Here is an 11340-nt window from a genome sequence, read left to right on the forward strand (position 1 = left end):
GGAAACAAGAGCTTGAATGAAAGTGCTATTGCATCATTGGGAGGTACAATGCCAAGGTGGCCAGAGTGAGGGAATTGGAATTGCAGAGGCTGGGAGGAATGGGAAGCAGATATAAGGTGGGGCGTTACTTCACACAGACACAGAAGGTGGCTGCTGCTTCACGGATGGATCTAGCCAGTTTCTCAGCCCCATGTGTTGGCTCTGGACGAGATGTGCAGAAATGCCATACCCTGGAGCAGTGTCTCGGGGGATGAGTGAGGAATACATTTATTTGTTGGCTCCCTCCCATCTCCTGTGTTTCCATACGGTGAGGTTCACCTACAGGACATTATTTCCCCTGCACTCCCAGGTTGCCCCCCTGACCCCTTAGCGGCTGCAGAGAAGTCAGACCCCTGGGTGTGGTGCTTCATCTGAAGCAGTGGGAGGAGCCAGAGATGCTGGCCATTCACTTCACCTGGTGGAACCAGTGTGTGGGGCAAGCATCAGAGGTCTAGGAGAGAGCTGAAGGTAGAGAATCCAAGGCAGCCCCTAAGATGTGTTGATACAGACATGGCAAACATTGAAGCAATACTAAAGAGTATTAAGAAGTTTCCCTTCCATTGCAGACCTTCAAGTCACTGTCTGTAGTTTGCCACAATATCCCACGTGTACCAAACTCTCATCTGTGTTGATAAGATTGTATTTTGATGCTTGTAGCAAACCCCCCAAATATGTGGCTTAAACAAGATAGAGATTTATTTATAAAAGTCAGGGGAAGCCGGGAAGGCAAGAGGAAGGCAGACCAATGGCAGCTTCCTGGTTATCATTCTGTTCCATTGTATGTAGCATGGCTTCTATCCTCAAAGTTGCTTTATGTTTTCAAAATAGTTACTGGAGCTCCAGCCAGTTCCAGGCCAAAAGGAAAAAGGAGGAACAAAAAGGTGTGCTCTCCTAGCTGAGTGAACCGCATTTAAGCAGTTTTCTCAGAGGCCCTGTCTAATAATGTCCACTTATGTCTCATTGGCCATCCCTAACTGCAAAGGAGCTGGGAAATAAGGCCTCTTGGCAGGTACCCTGCAGCCCGGAATAAAATCAGCATTCATTTAGTAAGAATAAAGGAAAGAATGAGTACTGGGTAGACAGCTCGCAGCTTCATTTTACACAAATTCAACACCTTGCTTGTAAAAATTTAACGCATCTTGGGCATTGCTCCAAAGTAATACAGGTAAACTTACTTCATTAATTTGAAGACCTGCATTGCATTCTATTGTGTCGAAATACTAAAATTGACTTAACATGTCCTCTGTGGGTAGATATTTAAATTATTTCCAATATTTTGGCTATTATAAACTGTCCTGCGGTTAACATCCTTCTACATATGTATTTACTCATTATTTGAGTACATGTCTCCAGGATAAATTTACAAATGAGGAATGGCTGGGTTAAAAGGGTAACTGTATTTTACATTTTACCGTATATTGTCAAATAGCTTTCCAAGGTGTTGGCATTAATTTATATTCTACCCAACAGTATATGAGTGCTTATTGCCTTTCAGATAAGCACTGTGAAAATAATACAGATAACACCGTGTATTATTAACCTTTATGACTTCCTCCAACTTGATAGGTAAAAATGGTATCCCATCAATTTGAGTTTTACTCATTGTGACATTAACTTTTTAATTGATCTTGGAAGTTGTCAATTTTACCTATTTCCTTGTCCTAAAGCAGTTTAGGTCAATGGGTATTCATGTTACTCTTAAGATTCAGAAGAAAAGATAAAAATTTTCAATTTGCTGTCCATTCTAGTGGATTAAAAAATTTTTATACATGTTAAAAAATAACAGTTTTATTGATATATAATTCACATACCATAAAATTCACCCTTTTAAAGTGTACAATTCAATGGTTTTTAGTATAGTCACAGAGTCGTGACTCTATTATCTAACATCAGAATATTTTCTTCATCCCCAAAAGAAACCCTGGACCCATTAACAGTCACCCCCATTCCTTACCTCTCACAGTCACTCATCTGCTTTCTGTTACTGTAGATTTGCCTATTTATTCTGGGCATTTCATATAAGTGGAATCATATGGCAAGTGGGCTTTTGTGACTGGATACTTTCACCTGGCATAATGTTTTCAAAGTTCACCCATGATGGAGTATGGATCAGTGCTTCATGCTTTATTTTATTTTGGTAAAATATACATAACATAATATTTATCATTTTAATCACTTGTAAGTGTACAATTAAGTGGCATTAAAGAATGCGTAGTGTGGGTTACCCATCACCACTATCTATACCCCAAACTTTTTCATCATCCTCAGGGTCAAGTCTGTAACCAGTAAACAGTAACTCCCCTTTCTACCTACCCCAGTCACTGGTAACCTGTCTCTGTCTCTGTGAATTGCTCATTTTGGGTACCCCATGTAAATGGAATCATGCAGTAGTTGTCCTTTTGTGTCTAGTTTATTTCACTAGACCATGAGTTTTCAAGGGTCATCCATTTTGAGGCATACATCAACATTCTGTTTCTTTCTATGGCTGACTAGTATCCCTTGTGTGTATATAACACATTTTGTTTATCCATGAATCTGTTGCTAGACAGATTGTTTCTACCTTTTGGCTATTGTGAATAATGCTGTTAAGGACATTGGTTTATAGATGTCTATTTGAGTTCCTGCTTTCAACCCTTTGGGATTATACCTAGGAGTGGAGTTGCTAGGTCATAAGGTAGTTCTATGCTTTACTTTCTTAGAAACGTCAAACTTTTCCACAGTGGCCACACCATTTTATATTCTCCTCAGCAATGCACGAAGTTTCTAACTTCTCACGTTCTCACCAACACTTGTTATTTTCCCTTAAAAAAGAAATTATAGGGCTTCGCTGGTGGCGCAGTGGTTGAGAGTCCGCCTGCTGATTCAGGGGACACGGGTTCGTGCCCCAGTCCGGGAAGATCCCACATGCCACGGAGCAGCTAGGCCCGTGAGCCATGGCTGCTGAGCCTGTGTGTCCGGAGCCTGTGCTCCACAACGGGAAAAAATTATAGCCATCCTAGTAGGCGCAGGTGTGAAGTGAGGTGTGCATTTTCCTAATGAGTTAATGATGTTGAGTATTTTTTCATGTTCTTATTGATCACTTGTATATCTTCTTTGGAGAAGTGTGTATTCGGATCTGTTGCACATTTTTTAATTGGGTTATTTGTCTTTTAATTGTTGAGTTGTAAGAGTTCTTTATCTTTCTGGATAGAAGTCACTTGCAAAATGTATAAAAAAATGTATGATTTGCAAATATTTTCTCCCATCCTGTGGTTTTTTCCACTTTCTTGATGGTGTCCTTGATGCACAAAAATTTTGAATTCTGATGAAGTCCAAGTTATTTAGTTTTTCTTTTGTTGCTTGTGTTTTTGGTATATTTAAGAAACCATTGCTTAATCCAAGATCATTAAAATTTATTCTTATGTTTTATTCTAAAAGATTAGAGTTTTAGCTCTTATATTAAGTCTAATTCATTTTGAGTTAATTTTTATATATGATGTGAGGTTGGGGTGAAACATTTAAAAAATCATCTTTATAAAACAAGAAGTTCTTCATTACATTTAAATGGTATACATCCTCCCTTAGCTTTAGCTCATTTTCCTTCAGTAGAGAGTTCTTCATTCATTCACGTATTCAACTAATATTTATTGAGCAACTGCTTTGTGCCAGGCTCCAGTATAGAAGAATGCAAAGGGGAATAAGGGCTAGTCTCTATTTTCAGTGAGCTAACAGTGGAGAAGGAACACAGACAAGGCAGCCAACAATTATTGGATGCTATGGCAATAGGAGGGGCACTTAATTCATCTTGAGAAGGTCGGGGGAATGTTTCTCTGGAGAAATTATGATTGACTTGAGCATTGAAGAATGAGGTCTAGCTTGTCAGGGGGAGAAGTGCAGTGGGAGAGAGATGACATTCCAGGTACAGTGAAAGCACATGTAAAGAAAGTCATGGAGCCCATGAGGAACTGTGGTACGTGTGTAGACAGGAACATGAGGTGGTTCTTATGTGAAGTACCGTATTAGGGGTCTGTATTACAATAATGGCAGCAAAAAACAAAGGTGAGTAGACCTTGTTCCTGGAGGCCTTTGTTATTATACAGATAAGAAGTTATGAGAGGCTCAACTCTCATAATCAGAGGCAATGGAAATGAAGCAAGAGGTAGATTCAAGGAATATTTCAGAATATTGAACTGATGAGAGTTGATGATGGATGAGATTTGCCAGTGAAAAGGAAGAGAGGCCTAGCATTATAGCTCTGGGAAACGGTGGGGGGACAGGGGTGTAGTTAATTCACTGAAATGATGGATTCAGTGAGGGACCTAGATATGGATTGTAAACATCTGCCTCATTTTTTTTTTTTTTTTTTTTTTTTTTTGTGGTACGCGGGCCTCTCACTGTCGTGGCCTCTCCCGTTGCGGAGCACAGGCTCCGGACGCGCAGGCTCAGCGGCCATGGCTTACGGGCCCAGCCGCTCCGCGGCATGTGGGATCTTCCCGGACCGGGGCACGAACCCGTGTCCCCTGCATCGCAGGCGGACTCTCAACCACTGCGCCACCAGGGAAGCCCCATCTACCACATTTTAAGTAAACCTGGGCCAGGGCCAGAGCTTTCAAAAGGCTTCAAGATGCTTAAGTGTTCTACTTTTCCTTCAAAGCCCGATTCGATGTCTTCCATTTGAGCTCTCCAGTAAGGAGTTTCTTATACCATTGCTAACGCGTTACTGGATCAGGCTCACGGTCCTTTCCCTCCCTCCCTCTCTCTTCCCCTAATTCCCTTCCTTTTCCAATACTCTTTTGCAAGTTTGTATCGAGCTAGCCGATTGCAGGCAGGGGAAAGAGAGAACCCAGGACTTTCCAGCACTGCTTTTTTGCTCCCTGGGCTGTGGTCCCTCTGTATGTTTGGGGAGTGCACCAGATCCCAGTGGGTACAAAGGAATTTGCTTTCCTGCTGGTTCCCTTGGTAAGAGCACTGCATGGAACAAGCAGATGCCTCAAAAGGAGGAAAAGCTGTTGTTGGAATAGGAAATGTGGATAATTGGCATGCTTCCTTCATCTGCCAGTGCTGCCCTGAAAACAAGCCTCCACGGAGCACAGCTTTTCCACAGTGCAGCTGTGGCTCCTAGCACGCAGAGTCTGTTCTTTGAGAATTAGAAACACATTGATCGGAGCTGTAAAAGCTGATGGTGAGAAACAGTCCAATTGCATATGTCATCTGAGAGTTCAGTCGATGGGGCCGTCAGGGTGGTGAGCGAGCCAGCTTTTTGCTGCTGTTTTTGCTTTGCTGTGACCCCACTTTTCAATGGCAAGACAATGGCACCTGTGCTTCATCCTCAGGCCCGAGAAACCCAGGGGAGTGGGGAGTCAGTGCAGATTGGTCTCCTTTGCTAGGGTGCAAGCTGTTGGAAGTCAGGGGAGTGGAATTTAATTTTGTTTTTCCTGTAGCACCTAGCAGTATTCTTCCAGGAGAAAAGGTAGGTTATGTCATTCCCCCAAGTGCCTTCTGGGAAGGCTGCAGCTTGGCTACATCCTTGACCCTCTCTTTCCTGGCTCACCCTCAGGTGAGCTTGCGGGACTTGGAGCAGGCCTTTGGGCCACCACTTTTCTGGGATCTCTAGAGACAGCGGACAAAGGACTGCCTTCTCCCTGGTATCTGGGGAGGGCTGAGGGACTAGTTGAAGAGGGGAGAACCTGCTTCGCCTTGGGGCCTGGGACAAACCCTGACATTTTATAGTTGCCCAGGAGTCTGAAGTTGGAGAACTCCTGCCTACAGGAGTTCTCTCACCTGGAGGTTCTGATGAACCCTCCACGAGCCTCAGATGAGTGGTACTGATTTGCTGGCTCGTTCACCGAAGGCCCACCTTCAACCCTTAATTGGTTTGCTCGTGTACCAGAGCCCACAACGGCCTGACTTGTCTGCTTGCAGGGCTGGGGTCTGGGTATGGGACACAAAATCAGGAACAGGCCAAGAAAGAACCACAGCCACTGGATACAAAAGCCAAGGTGGGGCTTCCCTGGTGGCGCAGCGGTTGAGAGTCTGCCTGCCCATGCAGGGGACACGGGTTCGTGCCCCGGTCTGGGAAGATCCCACAGGTCACGGAGCGCCTGGGCCCATGAGCCATGGTCGCTGAGCCTGCGCGTCCGGAGCCTGTGCTCCGCAGCGGGAGAGGCCACCACAGTGAGAGGCCCGCGTACTGCAAAAAACCCCACAAAAAACCAAAAAACAAAAGCCAAGGTGGCTCTGTCCAAAGCAAAGCTCTTTCCACAGACAAGGTAAGAAAGAACTTTAACCAAAAAGAATCATGAAAATCCTTAAGGAGATAAAATTAGACCTTTAAGAAGGCTTTCTGGAACTAAAGAACTCTGGTTTTTGAAGAAATTTAATTCAATAGATGTATTTCGAGCTCTTATTACTGTTTTAAAAACCTTATGCCGAGTGCTACGAGGAATACAGTGATGACCGAGATTATCCCTTTCCTCAGGGAGTTTACAGTCTATCGAAGAAAAAGTTATATGTAACTAGACATGGTGCAAAGGAGGGTGACATGAGAGCTCATATAAAGTAGGAATAAAGTGTTTTTGCACATAGAAGGAGCCATTAGTTCTAAATGGCAGATGAGAGAAGCTTCACGGAGGGAACACTTTTCCAGCTGGGCGGTGGGAGATGGAAGGGTCTCAGCCTGGGGGAAGGGTGGGCAGGCAGGTCAGTGAATGCAGGGCTCTGAGAGCAGGGCCCTGAGGCTGAGGGGCGTCGTGGAGGTGAGGTTGGAAGGTGGTGAGGAATCACATCAGACGGTCTTGGATGCCATATTAAGAACTTTGAGGGCCATGGTGGTGGATGAACCAAGCAAGACTTTGGCCACCCCTGAGGGGTTTCGCAGGGGTAGAAACAGCGTGAAGGACCCGGACTTGGGCTCAGGCCGCACCCAGGGTTCAAGGCCTGTTGTCTCCCTCTCAGCTGGTGGCCCTTCTGTTCTGGCATTGCTGATGTAAAAAAAGAAGTGTCCTGAGAACTAGGAATCATATATATAAAGTGTGTTTGGTACATCGTGGCCTCTCGGTGTAGGTCTGCTGCCTTAATAAACAACCCAGGGAGTGGCTTGGGTATGATAGAGCCAGGTTATAGTCGGCGTATTTGAGGCTGAAAGTAGCTTGTCTGAGTTGCCTGAGCCAGTCAGAATTCCAGTCCAGGTTCGAACCCAGAGCCCACATTCTGCCCCTTGAATAGCACTGCTCCGTGGAGGCAAAGGCCGACACAGAGGGGTTTATAACCCATGTGTGTTGCTGTCTTCAAGGAGTTTACCATCTGGCCTCTTGTAACACGGGAAGTTGGCCTTCGAGGCAGAAGCTGCCTCAGGGCTGTGGTGCTAGTGAAATCAGAGGAGGACCAGTCCCTGAGAGAGGCTGTGGTGATGGGGGGTTGCTTTCCTGGAGGCAGCCGACCTCCCGGTGGACTTGGCTGACAAGAGGGAGTTCCAGGGTGGTGGGTGCGCTGAGGTGCTGCCCGGAACCCGTTTTAGGAAGGAGGGACTTACTCCTTCAGCTGTTGGCCGTGCTGCAGGAAGATGGCCCTCAGCTGTCACCCTCTGGGGATTGCTTCGGCTGAAGAGAACTGCCTCACTCACTCAAGGTCCCATCTCCTTCCAGAGGAAGTCCCTGCTCAGTGGCTGACCAAGGCCGGGTGATAGACCTGTCCTCTTCCCCAACCTGGGACAACTTGGAAGGTTAGCCCAGCCCTCAAGCTGTCTGTAGGGTCGGTCCACTGGCGTCCTCCTTGGGGCTGCATCACAGCTCAGCCTCTCCCTCTCCTGCTTCTCCTTTCCTGGTCCTTCCACAGGTGCTCATCCAAGAGCATCCCTAACAGACATCTGCCTGCTAATCCTTGTCTCCGCTGGCTTCTTGGAGAACCCCATCTGTGACATCTGGGTTCAGATGATCACTCGTAGCTTTGGGCTGCAGCTGAGTCTGCATGATTCAGACGTTCCCTGGGTGCTGTGTGGTAAGAGGGCAGAGATCAATGTAGAAGGCTGATGGGTCCCAGGAGCCCCCCAGTGTGTGCTCTTCTAGGACCTGGGGCCTGTCCCTGCCCCCCACCTTCTACCCCCTTCACGTTCTTGTCTGGGGTGGACACATTCCTTAATGCCTGGTGGGACAGCTGAGTGTGTGTGGGTGGTGGACGGGCGGGCGGGGAAGCTCAGGGGGATGGGAGGAGCGTCCAGCGGGGGAGGTACCATCTTCTAAATGCCTTTGCAGCTGCTCTATCGCGTGGAGAGGATAGTTAGCGGGGACTGGCTGAGAATGGGGTTCCATGTTGAGTGGGAAGGGAAGTTCAAGCCTGGGAAGGACACCTAAGCGGTCTCAATCTTTCTAACCTGTGCCCACTTTTGATGGATGTAAAAAATACCTGCTCGAAAGGATCACTAATATGCAGAACAGGGAACCCAGCGTCTGCAAATCTCCAACCAGGAGAGTTCCATTGGGATTGATTTTCTGTCGTTTGGATGATGAAAGAAGCTTTATGCATACAAAATGCTGATTTGTAAAACTGAGACTCCCCATCGGAAGTGCTGTCTTAGTAGAGCACAGCAGCCTGAGGTTGTGTCGATATGAAGCCGGAACGTCTGATGGGCTGGGGCTGTGGGTGCCCCATGGGTGCTGAGCAGCTCCTGGAACTCAGGGACCCCAGGAACCCTCTTGCACACTAGTGACAAGAGGGCACATGCCTGACAAAATCTCTCCAGGCTGCCTGTCTTGCCTGTGGCTGTACACACACACACACACCCACACCCACACGCGCACACGCACACGCACACGCACAGTTTCCAGTGAGTTTTCTCAGTGGCTCTCTGCTCCTTCTCTGGCCAAGTTCTCACGGCCAAGTGTTGGCCAGTTGGAAAGTCAAGACCCAGCAGGGGACTGGCTCCCATATACCATCCTCTGACAATTCTTCTTCAGATGCCGAGAACCTTGTATCAAAAGGGTCTGGCCTGGTTCCATGAATGCACGGGGGCTTGTTTCCCCGTCTCTTCTCATTTTCAGGGCAGTGAAGGAGCTGGTGTACATTCTTTAATAAGGAGGTCACAGGCTCAGAGCTAAGCTGGAGAAAGCTTTGGCTTTTGTACCTCTGGCGAGTCCTAGCAGCAGCGATAGAAAGGGCAGGCTGGGGGCAGAGAGGCCGGTTCGGATGCTTTTGTCATCCATCCGACCAGCCAGTGGTCACGAAGAGCCGAGCTGGAAGGGTGGCAGTGGGACTGGGAGACAGGATCATGGAGACACACCGGACGCAGAGTGGGGGGAGCTAACAGCGGCTCCAACAGAGAGAAGTCCGGTTTCAGCCCCGAGGGAACGGTGGCTGATAAAGCTCTGAAAAGAAACTAGGAAGCTAGTTCTCACAAACCCGATGAGACAGTCTTCAAAAATAGATCTAGTTTCAAGTTCTAGCTCTGTTACTACCATCTGTGTGCGAACCATTGCATAGACAAGTCTGATTTGTTGTCGGTTTTAAATTTGTAAAATCTAGGATGACAATGACCACTTCATAGAGTTTTTTATTGCAAAGAATAAATGGAGTGAGAAAATATCAGGAAGCCTTTACAGTGGGCCAGCACACATCACACTCCGATGGTAGTGACTGGATAGAGTCTGAATAGCACAACTTACGAGGCTGTGGCAGGGAGATCGTCCTGTAGAGGAGAGAGGACAGTTTTGGCTGAGCTGCTTGGGGAAGGGAAGACCCATGGAGGACTCAAGAATTTACACTGGTGTTTCTTTAGGCCTTTGATATTAAAGGGGTTCAACTTTCCCAAGCACAGAAATGAATTGATTTAGAAAACAGTCTCTTATTTTTCAGAGTAGATACAAGTGACAAGCATGAATACTGTTGATAATCTCTTTCATACTTACGTAAGGTTGAAATTATTTTCTTTTACTTCCATTATAAGAACAGCTGAGATTTTTTTTTTAACATCTTTATTGGAGTATGATTGCTTTACAATGGTGTGTTAGTTTCTGCTGTATAACAAAGTGAACCAGTTATACAGATACATATGTCCCCATATCTCTTCCCTCTTGCGCCTCCCTCCCTCCCACCCTCCCTATCCCACCCCTCTAGGTGGTCACAAAGCACCGAGCTGATCTCCCTGTGCTCTGCGGCTGCTTCCCACTATCTATCTACCTTACGTTTGGTAGTGTATATATGTCCATGCCACTCTCTCACTTTGTCCCAGCTTACCCTTCCCCCTCCCCATATCCTCAAGTCCATTCTCTAGTAGGTCTGTGTCTTTATTCCCATCTTGCCCCTAGGTTCTTCATGACCATTTTCTTTTTTTTTTTTTTTTTTTTTTTTTTTTTTTTTTTTTGCTGTACGCGGGCCTCTCACTGCTGTGGCCTCTCCCGTTGCGGAGCACAGGCTCCGGACACACAGGCTCCGCGGCCATGGCTCGCGGGCCCAGCCGCTCCGCGGCATGTGGGATCTTCCGGGATCGGGGCACGAACCCGTGTCCCCTGCATCGGCAGGCGGACTCTCAACCACTGCGCCACCAGGGAAGCCCCCCATTTTCTTTTTTAGATTCCATATATAAGTGTTAGCATACGGTATTTGTTTTTCTCTTTCTGACTTACTTCACTCTGTAAGACAGTCTCTAGGTCCATCCACCTCACTACAAATACCTCAGTTTCGTTCCTTTTTATGGCTGAGTAATATTCCATTGTATATATGTCTCACGTCTTCTTCATCCATTCATCTGTTGATGGACACTTAGGTTGCTTCCATGCCCTGGCTATTGTAAATAGAGCTGCAATGAACATTTTGGTACATGACCCTTTTTGAATTATGGTTTTCTCAGAGTATATGCCCAGTAGTGGGATTGCTGGGTTGCATGGTAGTTCTATTTTTAGTTTTTTAAGGAACGTCCATACTGTTCTCCATAGTGGCTGTATCAATTTACATTCCCACCAACAGTGCAAGAGAGTTCCCTTTTCTCCACACCCTCTCCAGCATTTATTGTTTCTAGATTTTCTGACGATGGCCTTTCTGACTGGTTTGAGATGATATTTCATTGTAGTTTTGATTTGCATTTCTCTAATGATTAATGATGTTGAGCATTCTTTCATGTGTCTGTTGGCAATCTGTATATCTTCTTTGGAGAAATGTCTGTTTAGGTCTTCTGCCCATTTTTGGATTGGGTTGTTTGTTTTTTTAATATTGAGCTGCATGAGCTGCTTGTAAATTTTGGAGATTAATCCTTTGTCAGTTGCTTCATTTGCAAATATTTTCTCCCATTCTGAAGGTTGTCTTTTGGTCTTGTTTATGGTTTCCTTTGCTGTG

Source organism: Hyperoodon ampullatus (assembly GCF_949752795.1).
Source record: "Hyperoodon ampullatus genome assembly, chromosome: 17".
NCBI classification, from domain to species: Eukaryota; Metazoa; Chordata; class Mammalia; order Artiodactyla; family Ziphiidae; genus Hyperoodon; species Hyperoodon ampullatus.